The following is an 18,975-nucleotide window of genomic DNA, read 5'->3' as shown; positions in this document are numbered from 1 at the left end:
CAGGATAAAACAACAGGGGCACTCAATCTTTATCCTTATAGATATGTAGTATACACAAAGCAATCGTTATTACTAGACATGCCAAGAAGCCCTCAAACTGCTATCCAAACTGCAGTTCTTATAATCAACTATATGCTGCTTAAACTGAATTTGAAAAAAATAAATAATTGTGACAGCAGCATCCATAATTTAATTGTCACAGACTCACAGAGGCTTCCAAATTCCACCACATTGTCAAGATCCCACACCACATACTTTTTCAAAGGAGTCATCCAGAGTTGGATCAGAGGCAAAATCTCTGAACTGACATAACAAATTTCATTATCTGTCAGTTGGCAATAGACAATATCTGAAAAAGGATCTGAAATAAGCTATATATATACAGAAAGTTAGTGAAAATGAGATGGGAAATTTGGACAATATTTACACTAGAATTATATATCTTACACAACTATGCTAGAAATTGATATGAAATCTAACCATTAAAGGATAAGCCTTAAAAAATTTATAATTTAGTACACCAAGGTCAGAGTTAGTCTGAAGGAATACAAGAAAACAGTCACAGATGAAGGGGAGATGAGTGCGTTCATGTTACTCACATTTACTTACATGTGTGATCTGTATGACCTTGACAGATGACCATTGAACATGGACTCCATTTCTAAAAAGTTTTAAGATGGTATTCTGTAAACTTAAAGATAAAAGGATAGATAAGGGAAGACAAAAACACCATGCTGAAGTAGCCTTCCTAGTAGCTACACACACAAAAAACCCAAACTAGTTTAAAGAAGTCATCTGGTCTCCTTCTTCACAATCTAAGGAGCTTTTAAAGAGTCTGTCCTGCTTCTTCCTGGTCTCCTACTGTCATGGAACCTGCAGGGATAATGATGCCTTTGGCTCTCCCGTGGCAAATGTGAATGACATTAGCCAGTGGGTTTAAAAATTTTAAAGAAAATAGCAGACATGCATGTGTAGAGACAAACACACACGTATATAAGCATACCCATATATATAAATATACACACAAATAGAGAAGCTTTGTTTTCTTAGAAAACTAGGCAATGTTACATGTTCACCTGTTTCAGAAGAAGAAACTTTCTCAATATATTGTACTGATCTTGCACTTGGGAAGTGGTTTGGGGGGCAGGGATTTCAGGAGTGTGTTTTCCAGAGTATATTTCCCTCTATTCCCAAGAAATATTCACCTAATTGTTTCAGTATTTACTTTTGTAACTTTCACGGTGTATGAAGAACCTTTTCTGTCTGCCATCTGTACCCTCATAACAGCATCATGTGCAAATTATGTAAGCTCCAAGCACAGCCTACAATCATACCTGAGGCCATTTTCATCTTCTAAAGCAGACTTAGAAATGAAATCCACCATTCTTCTATCTTAATATTCTGTTCACTGACACTGATTAATTTATTTGCTTTGAAGACTCCAGAAAGCCTACTTGTAATTGAGGAGTGTAATAAATATCTCTGTAATTCTGAGATGATATCTTTTTCCTGAGGTTGTAGTTATTTCACAGTAACACCCTTCCAGATTCCCCGTAAAGGAGTTACTAAAAATGTTAGCTGATGCATACTAACTGCATCTGTAAGATACTTTGCCTTCTAGAAATATAAGCAAAAAGTTGATAACTTCTCAAACATTATCATTTCTGTTCTGTACAGTATTTGTATTTCAATATATCCTAGACATAAATAAACTTTGTGCATAAAAAACAAAATTTGGTTTGCATTTGGAGCAAATATTGTCTTCTTATTATTTCCATCTACTTCTAACAGAAATAAGATAATTTTCTTTTGTTCTGGAAGGGCTACCTGACGCTATCAATGCTTACTTTAACAGACTGTTCCATAAATCATTCATAATAAAGCTGAGAAAATTACAGAACTTTGAAGTATAAAATGCAAGTTTAGCAACAGTGTGTATCGAATGTTAAGATACCGGTCAAGTACATCTTCATACCTACTCATAGGAAACAAGTGAAGGAAATGGATTCCTTTCTTGTACAGACAAACTCTGGATCAGTATTATACCAGCCACTCCAGAGTTTTTACACATTTTTTTCCCCATCTACTCTATCTAGCTCCATTTTACTGGATCAATCCCTAAAGGAGAAATGCCAGACTAAAAACTAGTGAGGAAAATAAATAAATTTGTGTACTGTTTACATAGCAATATATCCACCTGCATATTGAGGGATGTTATGACTGTTGAATGCAAGCAACAACGAACTTCCAGCAGATGCCAGGGAAACTCATAAAGTCATCTCAGACAAGGATGATAAAAATATAAACAGAGTAATAAAAGTATAGTTAAATTTATTTCCTTAGTGATAAAGATAAATCACAAGAAGAAAAATTGAAATAATGATTGCAAGACTACAGTACAGTATTATTTGTAGACAATGCAGAGGAATTAGCGGTGAGATGGTCAAAATGTCATAGTGATAGCATTAGCGGTCATTAAGATCTTCCATGTTACTGCATGCATTTTTGAAACGTCATATACAAAGTTAAGCAATGTGCAAGGGAGTTCATTCTTTATTTTACATAGACCATTTCTCAAGCAATATTTAAGTAACTTTGTTAAAGATGACAGTAAAATGCTCCTAGGCCTGTATATTTCTGTCTCACCACACCCCTGAAGCTGCAGGCTCCAGATTCAGACAGTGTGGACTTTTTGGTCTGATCAGGCAAAACACTTTAAAACATTCTTAGGTTGGGATTTATGAGTAGGAGCCTAACTAGCTAAAAATTAGAAGGAGAAGACTTAAAATACTCGTTCACTTAGAAAACTCCTGATAGACTTTAAAATAACATCCAACCTATTTACCTTTTTTTTATGGTGAGCATGTTAATAAGCTTTCTCTAAGCATATAAATAAAAGCTGTACACAAACACCTCGCAGGTTTTCTTTCTGTGCTGTGGTGCTGTTTTCATCTACTCCTGGTAGCTATCTAGAAACCCTCAAAATACAAACTCACTCTTTTAAAAACACATTTTGTTCCCTTTTGTCCTTTGCTTTATAAATGTCAAAAGAAGGAGACAAAAATAGATAACAAAGATTATAAAAGTATTATAAAAAATAATTCACTAGAGATCAGATGCCCTACTCATCTTTCAATAAGTATTAGTTTTATGTTTCAAGGGGCTAAGGTTGGTTAAACATTTGACACAATCCCCTTTTAAATTCTTAAAAGCAGGGTTATGGAAATCATAGGATTCATCTTGGGCTTAAGATCGTGGTACTAACAAATATTTCAATAATGGCTTCAATCCACTTCTTTCCAAGGATCTCTCTTGTCAAATATCTGAATATCTACTAAAGGTTGCAAAGCATCTGCCTACAGCTCTATTGCCACTTATTACAAAACCTGAATTATTTTTGAAGTAACATTAGAAGACACTGCTTTTTGATACAGCTGCACAAGTAAAGCAAATTAGGTAGTCACTGTTAAGGCTGGTGCTGTTTCTAGAGGTTCCTTTAGCATTTGAGCTTCTTCTTTAACCTCATTGATAAATTTCAGAATGTGAAACCTTCTGAACATAGTTGAGATTAACATAATGAAGTATTAATAATTTGATGGTTATCTTACTATATCTTTAATTCTATTATGCATAATAGAAAACAGTCAATAGGACTGGGAAGGCAAAATGCATCTGTACAGTAACTACTCACCCATCTGTTTGCTAACTTATGAAAATAAAACTTTAAAGAAGTCGCAGAACTCTGCTTAAAGCAATCATTTCTATTTATGCTTAAAATCAATAACATTTAATAGGAAATATTTAAACAACTCAATCCTGATTCATAAACCTTTCACTGTAAATCTGAAGCAGGTATACTTTATCCTGCATAAAATACTAAAGTTTAAAAGCTGGCCTTAAGTCCAAAAGTGATTCCATCACCAAATACTGCATTTCTAAATTCTGGACCTTGTTGCTAACATCCAAACCAGCGGACCATGAACCCAAACAGAATTTCATAGCTGACACACTCTGGATTATGCTTAGCCCACTGAAACTGCAGAAACACCTGTGCTTACCATTGTTCCACGCCTACAAATCACTCAGCTGAAAGGAGAGTCCTTCCAATTCTTTGTGACTATACACACACAAGCAGCCAAACTTACACATATCCTTCAGACTTTTCCTACTGCCAGAACTTTTGGTTTTCTTAACTGCTTGAATTTGGAAAAACAAAAACATGGACCTACATTTTCTCCAGGATTTTTTTCCCAGAATTTACTTTCTTTTGATACTATGCAGAGTGCCATCTTAGTAGTTGTAAAGCCTTTACATATCTTTCATTCACTTAACCAGTATTTAAATGGGAGGCATTTCTCTCCATTTTCTCCAAAGCTGCTAAAATCTGACAGTCCTCCTGCCTCCCCTAAGAAAAGACAAGACCCACTAGACAAATTCTCACTGGACATTTACTGAGTCCAAATGAAAGATCAGTTCTTCAGCTCCAAATCATTCTAGCCACAGCTAAGCAGCAATTTTTGTTTTCTTTAACGCTGTCCTCCCATCCAGACACATCTTACAGTAACAAAATTGTAGCACTTTTAGAAGCAAAGATTTTGGTTTTTTGTTTATGAACTATGTTTTGACAACATAGTAGGTCAAACTTTGCCCAGGCGTACACCTAGTGCAAACTTTTGAGCAAGATATTAACACACACTATGCATATATGTCCCATCTTTGCTTCTGAATTCTGATTAATTCAAAATGCACTGCTCAGCTTCCCTTCATCATCCTACATTGCTGATATTTCAAAGTGGTTTGGCCTTAGCCAAATGTAATCTCTCGGCTCTGATGAACCAGCCAGCAGAAATCTCCAGCCCAACCCTGCTCTGTGACTAAGGGATCCTAAATCACTGCTGGGAGGGCTGACAGCAGCCAGCAGCCACACCAGAAAGCGTGAACCGCTGCACTGGATGAGCGAACTGCCTACTAATAAAAATAACATTTGTTTTCTTTCTCTTGTGACAGCTGCCAGAGTATAAATCTAAGTATTTTACACTTCTTTTTTCAACTAAATTAAGCCAGACAGGTGCCTCATACACCATGGGAACTGCAGAACAAATCCATACAAACAGCAGTAGAAGCTAGTCTTTCAAAAGGTACAATACAAAGGGACAACAATAAAAAATAATAAAAAAACATATGCTGTAACAATGAATTCTCATGGGGAGCTCCCTACCCTGGTTACACATCAGATGGTAGACTCAGTAACTACTGAATTGCAAAATACAACATTTTTTTCTTCATTTTCATGTTTTTAGGTGGCAATCCATGGCATCTTTATCACATTTATATATAATGAAAAATGCATGTTTTGTGGGTGACAATGGTAATACAAAAGTCTCATTAAAGTTTTAGGATAAATTATTTCTTTCCTTTGTACAGGTCTGTGACATTGACTCAGCTTTGTTAATAGGCTCTTAAATTCTACTGTGCTTAAAAAAGAAATGTACCTAGCTACTTCCAGCTCAGCAATAAATTCAAACCATCTTCCAAACTATTATGAGTTACAGTAATCTTAAAAACAGCAAGGTAAATATTTCAGAAGTGCATGACTGCTTTCTCACCTGAAATGCAACCTGTCAGTCGGTTCACAAGCAAAGAGTCAACCTTGAAAGTCTTTTAGAAGCTAGAAATCCATTTATAGAAGATGCTGAGGATGCTCATGCCTCACCACCCATGTAACAAACCTCTAACCCTACTGTTATCATGCTTCTTTGATTTTTCCCTGCTGCCTCATACCTCACATTAGTCATCTGCATCAGAGCAAAATTAATGCAAACAGTCATATGATCTGGTCTGCTACACCTATTTTGTACCAGCATAAATGGCTATACAAAGCATCGAAGTTTTGGAGAAGGATGCCCTACGTACATCTCAAGCATCAAAGGGATCTGGGCACTTAATTCAAAGGTCTGTGTTCAAACCACAAGCATGATTCAAGCCCTAAGCATTATGAGTGACCTGGCGAAACTTCTAAGAAAGCATAACTTGTGTGTCCTCCAATTGAATGCATAAACTAAATTGAAAATTAATACAACATGAAAAACTATGTTTTGCTTGTATAATGTATACACAGTTGACAGCTATGTACCTTATTACATTTTTCTGTCCATGTATACACAGGTATCTTCTACCTACAGTGAATCTTCTCATTTTTACCCTTGAATTGGCTTGCCTACTAAACAACATATATTTTAGTTTTCATTAAAATAACTCTTCTGCTCCTACTGTGATCTGTCTACAGCTTAAAACTTGGTTCCCATTGTGGTCACCCTCTCCAGGTGAAGCTAACACAGCTTTATACTGAAGGCATACCCCCTGCCTCTGGAAAACATATCTGCCTGGTAAGAGGGGAAGGGGTGCAAAGGGGCCATCCTAACTTTAGGTGTCAAAGTGGGGAGTCTAATCTTCAGTACCACTACGTTCAGAGGAGATGGGCTAGCATGTGTACTCTGCATGGACTGTACAGGGAGCCTGATGTGATGACCCTAACTCCAACACCTCATTTCAATTTCTGAAGTTTGGTAGCATGAGTTCCGTTCCCTTTCTCCTCCCATCATATTATCTCAGGGCACAGTTTGAACTTTGTTTCATTTTTCATTTCTCAGAAATGTATTACTATAACAGAAAGAATAAAACACCTCACAAAGAAGCACAGCCAGCCTAAGACCTAGGCTTTCCTATAAAAATTATTAGTACCTGACCACCTTGATAAATCTCCCACCAGACAAGCTCCTACCCTGAGGTGCTGGCAGCCTAAAAATACCCCAAGTCTTGTTTGAAATGATGAATTACTAAGGTGAATGTAGGCAGCCGTTGTATGAATGTGAACTGCCGTAAGATTTGGTTAAGTTTCGCTCAAATCTCAGAATTGCCTTTGGAAACTCAGAAAAGATGCAAAGCAGACTCTTGACACTTATCCTGTTACAGGGCCTTTGTAGATTTCAGCCCAGTCATTTTGAGGGTAGAAAGGAAAGAAAGCTTATAAAATTTTGGCCCCTGTTCAGCTTTCATCAGGTCCACTGTGAAAAAAAACCAAAACGACTAAGTCAGTTAATCATTGGCAAAGTAGCAGCTCCACTTTGGAGCCAGGAGGTTGGCGAGGCAAGAGGCAAACAGAAGGTCAGATGTGCCTGTGTTTCTTCCTGCTGCTGGAAGAGAGCACCTAATGTGGTGACAGCACAAAACCCAGCTACAGACAAGGATAGCTTACTGCTTGTGCTGCCTGGAGGAAGGAGGGCCTGCTCTGGAAAGACAAATCCAAGAGGAAGTCTGAAGAAATGCAACATGAGAAGGGATCAAGACATTTGTTTAAATGAGGCTCAACAAGGCTCCAGGCAGCAACAACGACACCAGGACTTTTTCCAGCATCAGACTATAAATCAGTACCTAGCAGGTTATGGGCTAAAAATATGTCTCAAAGGGATGCTATCAACACAGAACCAGGAGATCTCCAAGAGAAAGGCAATATCTGGCATAAAGGTAATGGGCCTCGTGTAAAAGATGGACTACTTTTGCATACTCTCCTGACCCAGAGCTTTGCAGGGATTTCATTCAGCTGAGAAAAGCTGATTTTTAATCTTTTCTTCCATGCCCTGAAGGCTATTGGAACTGGGTTCTGTTGAACCACCTAGGAAATCCTCTTTGCAGAAACAGCCTTAGCTCTAACCAAGGAGTGTTCAGATTTAGGGGCAGAGGAATTAAACCCTTCCAACATATATTTTAACTGCTTCCTGCAGGTCAGCAAAGAGGGCAGCCTGCCAGAGAAAACATTTTTCATGAGAGTGAGAAGGAAACAGCATGATAATAATAACCAGGAGCTTCACCTGATGGTCCTCACTCTAGGTACAAGGAAAATGGCTTCCACAAACCTCAGAAAGTCATGAAACAAACCCAGAAAGTGGTTACCTGCTGACCTTGTTTGAACCAGAATTATCCATTAGCTTGAACATCTCTTCCGTTTCCTTTAACTCCCATGCCAAAACTGATCTAGGAGCTGTCACCATATGCTGATAGTATTCATTTATTTATGCATTACTTCTTCCTTCTACTGACACAGATGCCACTGCAATTTGGAGAACTCAAGGGTTTTTGCTTTCTTTCTTTTCCCACCATATATTAAACTAAAACTAATAGTCCAGAACTCAGCAGTTTGGGTTGTAGATCCTTCTTTTATTACAACAGGATCTGTAACAACAAAAAGGCAGAAACTGAATTTAACTTACAGAATTTTCCATGTATCCAGAATGAATTCATGGTGTTAAATATGTTCTTGCACCCATGAAAGGAAATTACTAAAGAAGAGCACGCTGCCATATTTAATAAAAGATGATGTAAATCCCTCCTGCCCTTCTAACCACCACAGATGCACGTATATTGTATTTGGGCTCACAGTTTTGAAAAGTAGTATCAGCCAATACATTCATATTTTAAAAGAGGACATTAACGAGGCAGAGCTACATAATGCAGCAACAGGAATGTTTTTAAGTGTCAGCCTCCTTTAAAAGGCCCCAGTAAAACCTTATTCCTAATACTGTGTACAACCCTCATCTCCCCAGGGGTAACAAAAATTAATTCAATCTGGAACAGATACAGGGAAGGATTTCTAAGATGATCAAGGAGCAGAGAGCTGATTTTAGTACAGAAGGCTAAAAGAAGGCTAGCTCATACACCCAGAGAAATGAAGGCTGAGAGTGGAAATTAAAGCTCTCTATTAATATGTAATAAAATTATACATGCATATAATACACCAAAAGTTAAACAGAAGGGAGGGGAAAGGGACTATTCAAACTTAGAGACAATGTTGACACAAAAGTAAACAGTTATAAAGTGACCATGAATAAATTTTGACCAGAGGTGAGAAGAAGGTTTCTAAACATCAAAGGAACAGAGTTTTGGAAGGCTCTTTCACTGAGAGCAGAGAGGGAAAACATCTTAGTTAAGTGTTAGATGGAGCTCAACATGAATAGGAGCAAGTTACATTAAATGACATGGTCCCTTCTGGTTTACATCCTCTTTTTTCAGATTAGAAGCTGAGAATATTTGTAAATATTTGCACATAATGTATACAAGAATTAAGGTAAACCTTCAATGTATACAACACTTTTTCACTCTTATGAGAGCAGCAATTCACATTGCCTTCAAAAGAAATCACAATGCAAACTACAAAATCCAGGCAATTACTATTATTCAAGTATTCCCAGATTAAGCCTCAGATTAATTCCCAGATTAACGCAATGGCTGGCATTTCTGAGGGACTGTACAGTTTTAGCTCTTGCAGCTATTTTTTGTGTTGTCATCTAAGGACATGGGTAAACTCTTCAAACTGAAGTGATAAATGATTCCTGCTTGATTCAGCCTTGCAGGATGAATGTGCAACTGGTCAATAATCCATTCTTTCATTTGATTTCATGTATTTATTTTTAAATGCTGCACTGCTGAGGTTTGTTAAAATGTGTTCCAACATCAGTGGATCTTTAGGTAACCAGGGGCTATTTATATATCCAATTAGAAAGCCAGATTTTAATAAGACATCTGGAGATAACGAATATTCAATGGAAAAAGGTATATCCTTAACTTCTGTTTGGAAATGAGCAAAAAGCAAGAAAGTACACTAAATATATCCTTTCTGAAGGACTGAGAGGAGTGAGCCTACTCTGAAAAGGATAGCTTTTAGATTTGTTCTATCATCACTTGGAAAAGAAAAACAAGAGCCACTGATTTTGCAAATATACACAGATGGGGAAAAAAAAATTACAAAATGATCTGTCAGGATCAGAGCCCAGGCATGTTTATTCCAAGGCATGAAGCAAATTTTCTTTCAGAGGCTTCAGCAGCAGTGTTTGAAACATTTCAATGACTTGGTTTGGGAGTTTTCTTTGCTTTTAAAGAAGCTCAACTACCATTTCTGTAGTTTCATCTTGATTAAAATGGTAAGTGGTAATAGTGAAAACAATAGTACAATGACGCTGCAAAATGAACGTTGATGTAACAGGAATAACGGTGGCTGCTAGTTCTGCCAAAAAGTGCAGGTCTCATTCCTAACTTTCAAGAACTGAAATGTTTTCTCTTCTGGGGGAGTGTTGTCTTTAGAGGGGATGGGGAAGGAGTGAAAAAAGTCCAGACCCAGGACTCTTACAAAGTTAATATTTCTTTGGAAAGGTGAGCAAAAGACATTCCTTCAGGAAAAAGGGAGAGCCACTTAGCATCGAAAGGTATGGCCTGCTTTCTGTGAACACCTGGAAATCTCACCTTGCAAATCTCTTGATATCAAAGCATCCTACAATGCTGAGTATGGCCTTGATTTCGCCCTTTGACATCTGTCTGAAACACTGAGCATTTTGCTATGAATCCCAAGTTTCCAGTTTGAGAAGAGTCATTTAGTGGAGTGAGATGTACCAAGCAAACTTCTGGGACCTCTTTGGACCAAATTTCTGAAAGTGCCTGTAAATTGAGGGGGCTAAGGTTTAATGTCCCTAGAATTCCCTTCTGAAGTCTCTGTTCCTTATTAACCATTTATTTGTTACCAGCAGCTTGTACAGAAAACTGACTTCAGTGGTGTTATGTTGATTCATAGCATTTGGCCCAAAATAGGAGACTTTGTTAATAATTATGTCATTTAGAGGTCTTTTAAGTGTAAACTCCAGGGTTGCTGATTCTTCCAAGCTTGAAGGAAATGAAGAAAAAAGATAATAAAAAAGTAAATGGATCTTTATGTCCCAAGTCTTTATACTCCAGGAATGCTTATATACAACATTTGGTACCTAACTGCATACCATATAGTTTCAGTATAATTTATATAAGTATGGTCGTGCTTATTATTGAGAAATTCTGAACACAAATTGAAAGAAACCTGATTTTCAAAAACATCCATGAATTTTCATTATTATCTGACCAGCTCCTCTAGGGACCTCTTCCTCAGACCTTTCTCCAGCCTGTAAACCATCTCACAACTAGGCTGAAAAGCTGGTCCCCTCCAGCTCCTGCCTCTAAAACAGCATTCTCTGTTTTTCTGCATTATCCATAATCCCTTTAGTTTCAAATTTATTTTCTGCTTCTCATGTAATTTTAAATTCATTTATTTCCTGTTTACTATGAACACTGCAAAGGCAGCAGTTTTGCAATATTTTGTGATGATGGGTCTGAAAGCACTGCCTTTCTCAATCTTCTGTTGATATCTCTACAAGTATTATCAATAAAATCATCTCCAGGTGTTTGGCCTACTGCACTTCTTGTGAAAGACAATAGATAAACAGATTACACTGACAACATATTTCCCATCAAGGTCTGTGAGTTACCACATAAACTTTTCCTTGGTAATGGGGTTTTGCCTTTCACTTCCTTTAAAGCTTGGATTAACCAATTGACAATCTACAGGGCAATCAGTGCTTCCTACTGAGAGTTTAGAGTTCAAAACTCATTGCTTTTTTTGGTTTAGACATTATTAATAATTTATTAAGTAACCACAATTCAAATGTGGCTTTCTGTATGATTTCCCATAGGCTCTTTCCAGGGTAGCTCCCTTGTTTACATCCTTGTTGAGCTCTGGTTGTTCTGAGGGTAATGCAAAATATGGCTACATTGATACTAGCAACCCAAGCCAGGCCAGAGCTCAGGCCCTGGCCCAGAGGACCAAAAGTCCAGACTGCCAAGGTCAATATTATTAAACTTGCAGTTTCCAAACATGTCACAGCATTGACAGTGCAGGGTGAGAGCTCTGTCCTGGAGCGGATCTGACCAGCAGTGCTCAGCCAGGACCAAAAGCTGGGTGGGACCATCTATCAGTTTTATAGCTAAGTCTCATGCCCACAGCTGTACCCTCCTCAATTTACGGGCAGGGATATTGCCAGTAAATCAAAGGAATTTTAGCACAACTGAAGAGAGATTTACCATGCATGTCTTAGCCAAATGTATTGGATTAACTCATTTTAAAGATTCTTAAAGCATTGGTTGTCCAGAGAGTAAGGCTGAAACAAGCCAACAGCAGTTTTCAACAGGTTAAATAAATGTGTATAGAATGCACTTTCACAAGAGATGGAGTGAATGCAGGAGCTACATATAAAATTACTCTAATGCTATTCCTTTCTATGGGGATGTGTACTTTTTGTTTCCATTAATTAGTTCCCCTGTGAGTTTTTAGTCTCTCCTACAGAAATATTTCAATAAAAGATAAACTTAAAAAGGATTTGAGTGAGAGCTATTAAGAATTGGAATTTTCACTGTCTCAGTGTAAGGATTTAGTCGTTTTCTTGGGTCTCTTCTCTCTTTTGTTGGTTATAGAAACTTTAAACACCCACCCAGTAAAACATGTTACAGTATTAACCACCTTAGTATGGAAAATGCAGTTTCACTCAAATAATGCATGCCAGCCACCTGTCCAAACCAGGAAAACAGCCACCTCATCAGTTGCTTACAATGGATTAGGAATTTGAGGGCAAGACTATGGTCCAGTGAATAAAGGGGTAAACAAGAAATAATCAAACCTATACTCTCTTTCAGTCTCTGCCTCTGACTCACTCTGAGATTTCAGACAAGTCCCTTAAATTCTCTGCCCTTCAGTTCCTTCATCTATAAAGTAGAAATAACACATTCTTTGTAAAGTATGTGGAACTGCGTGGATAAAAAGCCTGTTGGCACAATCACCACAGCAGTTACTGATTGAACACAATGCCACTAGATCCTTGTGGTACTGAAATATTTACAGTCTTCCATGAGCACTATAAATAAAACCAAAGTTCACAAGCCAGTTTGAACAAGAAAAGGGAAACAACCCAGGAATTTGCATACAGCTGGTTTTCTTCCAACATATACAGTATGCTGATATAAGCTGATAAATTTTCAGATGCAGTCATTAGTTTGTATTCCAAAACTTCCTCCTTCCAGTGTCTTTCTCACCACATGTTTTTTACAAAAGAAGTGTAAAGTACTCACACAAAGTATTTAGAAGTGTAAAATATTTAGTGTACAAAACCGTGTAAATAAAAATCTTATCCTACTAATACCTAGGATACTTAGCTTCCAGTGCTCTGTAGCTTGCAGGTTAAACACTATGTATCAAGTTGGGCAGAAACAGCTTTTAGATTAAAATGGATTAAAATAATCTGCATAGAAATAGAGACCTTTCTGAGATTTTTTAAAAAAATATAAATTAGACATTAAGACCCCAAAAGAATCCAGACAGCTTGGCAGTGGAGACATTCTGTTTTGGGAAAAGAGGTTCCAATCACACCACTACACCCCTCCCCCCACCACCCTTTTTTTCAAGTTTGAGACGGAATTTTAATTTGGGCCACACATATTCCAGGCCAGTGTTTGGGACAGGAAGCAGCTGATAATACTTGGATACTGGTTAGTCATTGGTTCAAGTAGAAATTCCAACCAGAATATAATGGTTTTGTCAAATAAAAATCATTCTTAATTAATTTGCCCTTTCTGACAATAAAAGTCTAATTTTCCTTTGAAAAGCCCTTGCCTGTCTCTAAGCAGCCAATAAGGTTAAACCTCACAGCATCAAAGAAGTAATGTATTCACTGGCACCCAGGTGTTAGTGTGAATGTTTTCATATATGCAACTACTAGTAAAGAGAAGAATTACCCAGTTTGCAGCACCAGTACTACAGCTTCATCTTCCTTGATGCCACAGCCTCACACAGTATATGGTGTCCTAATATGACCTAATATGCTTTCCTTGATTTGCCTTCAATTAGAGCAGGGGAAAAGATTTGTAAGTTTGTCTCAAGTTTTTTTTTTTTGGCTGATATTTTTTGGAAAGCATCAACTTTATTTACTAAAATAATTTCATCATGAACCAGTCATTTTTTCACATTGAACTGGTTCCATTTGTAAATATATTTCATTTTTTCAACTGTCAGAAATTTCTCCAAAGAAAATATTCTTTTGGATCACAAAGAAAACACACAAAATAAAGTATAAAAACTAAGTCTATTTCACCAGAAAACCTGAAAATTTTCCTTTCTGAACTCATGAGAAGTCATATTTTTATTTATTCTTTCAGACACCCCAAAAGTCATTTATTTATACAGCTTTACATCCCACATATTCATTATTTCCTTTAGAAGATCTCAGCTCTGTCTCTTCCAGATTTTGAGGGTTTTCTTCCATTTTCCCTTTTACCTTAGATATGACTTATCTCATCTACAATCATAGATGTAACTATCATCCTCCTGCAGACTGTTCAAAGATCTACCTTAATTTCATAGACCTCTTATGCAATTCTAAATATAATCTTGTCTATCTGATGTAATAACTGGTTTCATATCAAACTTAATACATCTATAAAAGATCCATCATCATTTTTCTGCAAACCTTCATCACTATATTATCTCTCAACAGCCATGGTTACTGTCATCCTACTCTATCTTACGTGGGGTATAAATAGACCATTGTCTTCAAACTGAACCTCTTTAGTCCTGACATTGACATCATTGTTACCTGTTGCGGCTTCTCTCTGCATAACATAATTAACTACAGAGAGGCAACCCTTCCACCTCCAAGCTCCCTCCAAAGTTTAAATACTGTAGATTTTTTTGCAGATTTTGTCCTAAACCTAGTTAGTAATCATGCCCAGTGATCATTTCTCCTGATTCTCACATCTCTTTGAATCACTTTCTCAGCTCTACCATCTACTACATTGTACATCAGGTATTTTCTCTCTCTCTACAGCCTCTTCACAACTTAGTTCAATCTACACAATTATCTTATATTCAGTTTCAAGAAGTTAACTCCAATCAGCTTATTGGATAGCTTCCTTTTTCAAACACACTTTTTTTTTCTAGTATTCTTTTCCCTCTTAGGAAGAATTTACTGAATCATCCAAGAAACTCCTTCCTTATTCTCATCCAGATTGCCCCTAAAGCCTTTCCTTTGATGTGTTGTTGATGCACTAAAACCACAATCTATCATCTGATGCAGTGATTAATTTTAATTTTACTTGGCACCTTGGCATGGTATTCTGCAAAGACAGAGTGAAAAAATAAGCTAGGTTTATTTTCACAATAAATAAATCAACAAATCCACACCCATCTTTGTATACTTTTGTATAACCCTAGTAGCAGAACATACAGGAGGCTAACAGGAGGCAGAAATAGTTTTTTGCATTCAAGTGCAAAATTGCTTTCCAAATTTGAGAGAGGACTATTGATAATCACGCAAGCAAACTTAGTTGGCTTCTTTTCCCAGCCTTGTAAAGCAACACCAGAAGTCACCAGGCTATCGATGTTCAATTACAAGCATTCTCTGGGACACTCCCAGGGTGAAAGTGGTGTCACAATTAGTTTAGCTCTCCTTAACACTCTGCATGTTCATGCTATTAGAGAGATGTCTTTGAGAAGAAAGCATTACAGCATACAGCAAATTCTAAAACAGTCCAAGAAAGGTGCATTTATTTTCTGTGTGTTTCTTTTATAGCAGAGGCCTGTAACAGTGGCCAAAAGGTGCAGCGTGATTAAACTCCAGCATGTGGATGTGACTAAGGTGAGATGTCAATTTTGTAGTGCCTTCCTTACCTGTGAGCAATATATATTTCTTACTGTTCTCTTTGAGTCTATATCAGAGCTAGCCTTCAGCAACAGAGCAATGGAGCCGACTATAAAGTAAGAAAAACATAAAACAACAGCTACAAAAATTGTTTCCCATTCATCTGAAAACATGTTGGCAGAGAAATGGTGTTGCTTCAGGAGGCGGGGCTTCCCAGAGGGTTCAAGATAGCTGGCAAAAACTGTGGATAAGAGCTGCCAAAAGAAAGAGAATAGTGGACAATAAATTTCAAAGTATCAACCAGACCATAGAGGAATCAACAGGAATTGGAGAATTTACTAAGATTAATCAATCTAACTGAGACCTGAGTGGATCACAGTGCTTACCTTCTGTGTGGGAAGGACAAAAAGGGGAAACTTTTTTGCCAACTGTGTAGTAATCTTGAGATGCAAAGTAATAATAGACAAAAGTGTTGGGTTTTGGTGATGTAACAAATCCTACAATCATGGAATCATTAAGGTTGTAAAAGACCTCTAAGATCATCAAGCCCAAATGTCAACCCAACACCCCCAGGCCTCCTAAACCATGTCCCAAAGTGCCATGTCTACATGTGTTTTGAACACTTCCAGGGATGGTGACTCCCCCACCTCTCTGAGCAGCAATTACTTAAAAAGGATTATTATAGCACTATCTGACAAAGCTTACAGTATGTGCACCAAGGTTTATAAATTTATACCATCTGTAAGTTAGATCCATCAACACAATTGCTATAATTTTCCATCAACATTCTCCAGAAATATAGGAAATTCTTTCTATAGTTATTCATTAAAAAAGACCAACCGATGACAAAACTTGGAAAATAATGGTATCTTTTCAAACAGCTAGTAAATCATCAGATGGTGACAACACAATAAGAAAAAAATTAAAAAGAGCAAAACAAAACACACAAAAAAGTCTACAACACACTAACAGTTAAACCATCTTGCAGAATTTTACTTTGCAAAAAGCCATGAAAATCCTGCAGCAAAATATAAAGGCAGCAAAATTTTGCATTAGAAAATGCAAAGGCATATTCCTCCCAAATAACAATAAACCAGAACTCTGCCCTGAAATCTTCACTATTTCGTTTGGGAAAATAAATATGTTTTAGCTTTCTCATGAATACACATTTTTTCATACCTAACTTCACAGCATTCATCTACCAGCTAAACCTTACCCTAATCACAGCCAATGCAAATAATTAACTGACATCAAAACAGTAATAATTGTCTTGAACTCAGAGGGCCAAGGGCAGTTATTATGAGATATCTGCAATGCATACCTCGGAGGAGGAAAGCAAGGCAAGGCAATTTAAATAAATTAGAAGCCAGGGAGAAGTGGAATGTTGCCACCATAGCAGAGATTCCTCTGCACTCTCCTCAGGTCTCATGTCAGGGCTCCCATCTGTACAGTTACATGTATCTGCACTTGAAACATCATTGCCTCACATAAAGTCCACAAATCCATTACAATAGGTACTTGTGCCTGTTTGCAGCTGGAGGGAAAAAATCACATTTGTGAGTCACAGGTAGCAATAAAGTGACCACCCTGGGCAATTCTCTAAGTAAAACAAATCTCCATAGCCAGAATAATTCAGTTCTGTTTTCCTACTCTGCAGGTAGCATTAAAATATTCCTCAAGGAAAGGAGAGAAAAGGGATGATTTCTCCCACAGAAGAACATGCAAAAGTTCCTCAAACCGCAACAAATCTTTGGATGTCAACTAGTTTTCCTCTTCTGATGGTGTGATGAGCTGTGTTGCAGTCCATAAGTACATCAAGATGAAGTTTCACAGACACGTGCCTCTGGGCAACACAGCAGGATCAACCTTTAAATATGGACATCTAAAATGAAGGCTATTACATATCCTCCTTTGAGGCCCAATGAAGGGGAAATACTCCTGCTGACAACAGATTAGTGACTTGCAATAGCAGTCAAGTAACTCTGAGTTCCATCATGTTTGTTCCAACTTTTTCTAGGTGCACACTCTTAACAGGCCAGCCAAAGAAGCAAGGAAAATACAGATTCTGATAACTAACAGGTAAAGACAGGTCCTTACACTTCCAGCTATGTCAAGTGCAACTTTCAGGTGGCTTAAGGCACAGATGCAACTTGCCATCATCCATTCTGACAACACTGGCAAGGGTTTCAAGTTGATTTTTTCATCATCACCGAAAAAAATATTCAATTATTTTCCCCAAGTTTTTTACCAGAACTGGGGTCCATTTACCAGATTTCTGTGCCTAAAGTTAGCTGACCTACCTGAGACCAATATTATCCCTGGTATTGGCATCACATGGTATAAAAAAAAGATATTAAGCTATGCAATTTCCAACAAAATTGCTCACTTCTGTTTGTGTCAGTTATGAAAGCAGGAAGAAGCACGTAACAGCTAAAGAACAGGGAGGTCTTGGTGGGGGTGAGGGAGAGATGTTTGCTTGTTTAGACTTGTCCAAAGCTACTTGTGAATTTTGATGACTGAAGACTTAACCGCTTAGGTTCAACTGCCTCTGAAAGGTCTGTTCACTTTTTGTATATATTTTGTCCTCCTAGAAAGCAGTCACTAAAGACAGCTTCACTTAGCTTCCACCATATTCCAGCTGCATATGGTTTAGTGCATAACTCCAAGGTGGAGGTAAGCTAAGGAGGAAAGGCAAGAAAGAGAAGACAGAAACTGAGGGAAGAAAAAAGCCCCTGTGTTTTCCCTCTCATCTCCTGAGCCAGCTGTTTTGGAAAGAAACATGAAAATAGTGAGGTGTGAAAACCTGTAGAGGAGAGTGGGAAAAACGGTCCAGAAAACATAATTTCAGTAAGATGTGGCATAGTTAACAACAGCAACAGAGGTGAAGGGGAGCAAATACTTTAATTTTTTAAAAGCATGGTGAAAGTCCATCCCCAGGAAGCACAAAGAGAGATTTACAACTACAGCTCATCTGAGGAAATCAGAGAACTCAAATATATTTGTACAGGAGTTACTACATTGTAAATAGTCTATCCTGTAGGATTAGCATATTTATATGTGAATGTATTTGAATTCCAAACCTTCAAATTTGACTAATGTTTTTTTCTAAGGAATAAGAAATTGTTGCTCATCAGTGAGTGTATGCGTATTTGTCACTGTGCCTAGAGTACTCACCACATATCTGTGGCTTGGCCTTTTTTATGCTGATCTGCCATGCTGCTTACTGGCAAAAAAAATGCTAGTGATTATTCACCAAGTTGCACTCCATGCCTCTGAACAATAGACTTATTTAGTCATTCATTCTGGTGATACAATCTAAAAGGACAAATTCAACTTGACTCTGGGATATGTTCATATATATACTGTAGTGGCTAGTGCTTCTCCTTATCCCAAAGGAGTTTAAGCTAAGGTCTTCCTTTACTTCGATGGCCCTTCTCAC

At 37.5% G+C, this 18,975-nt stretch overlaps 1 long non-coding RNA gene across 1 annotated transcript; it reads left to right on the top strand.

Moving 5' to 3' along the window:
* The first annotated feature begins 7,146 nt into the window (after positions 1 to 7,146).
* LOC142054687 (uncharacterized) lies at positions 7,147 to 18,669 on the top strand. Its single transcript, XR_012659645.1, has 3 exons — positions 7,147 to 7,524; positions 15,468 to 15,533; positions 17,194 to 18,669. It is a non-coding gene; the product is annotated as an uncharacterized LOC142054687 (long non-coding RNA).
* The last annotated feature ends 306 nt before the right edge of the window (positions 18,670 to 18,975 follow it).

The sequence above is a fragment of the Phalacrocorax aristotelis genome, chromosome 3 (genome assembly GCF_949628215.1).
Source record: "Phalacrocorax aristotelis chromosome 3, bGulAri2.1, whole genome shotgun sequence".
NCBI lineage: Eukaryota > Metazoa > Chordata > Aves > Suliformes > Phalacrocoracidae > Phalacrocorax > Phalacrocorax aristotelis.
This window is presented reverse-complemented; position numbering and strand designations above follow the sequence as displayed.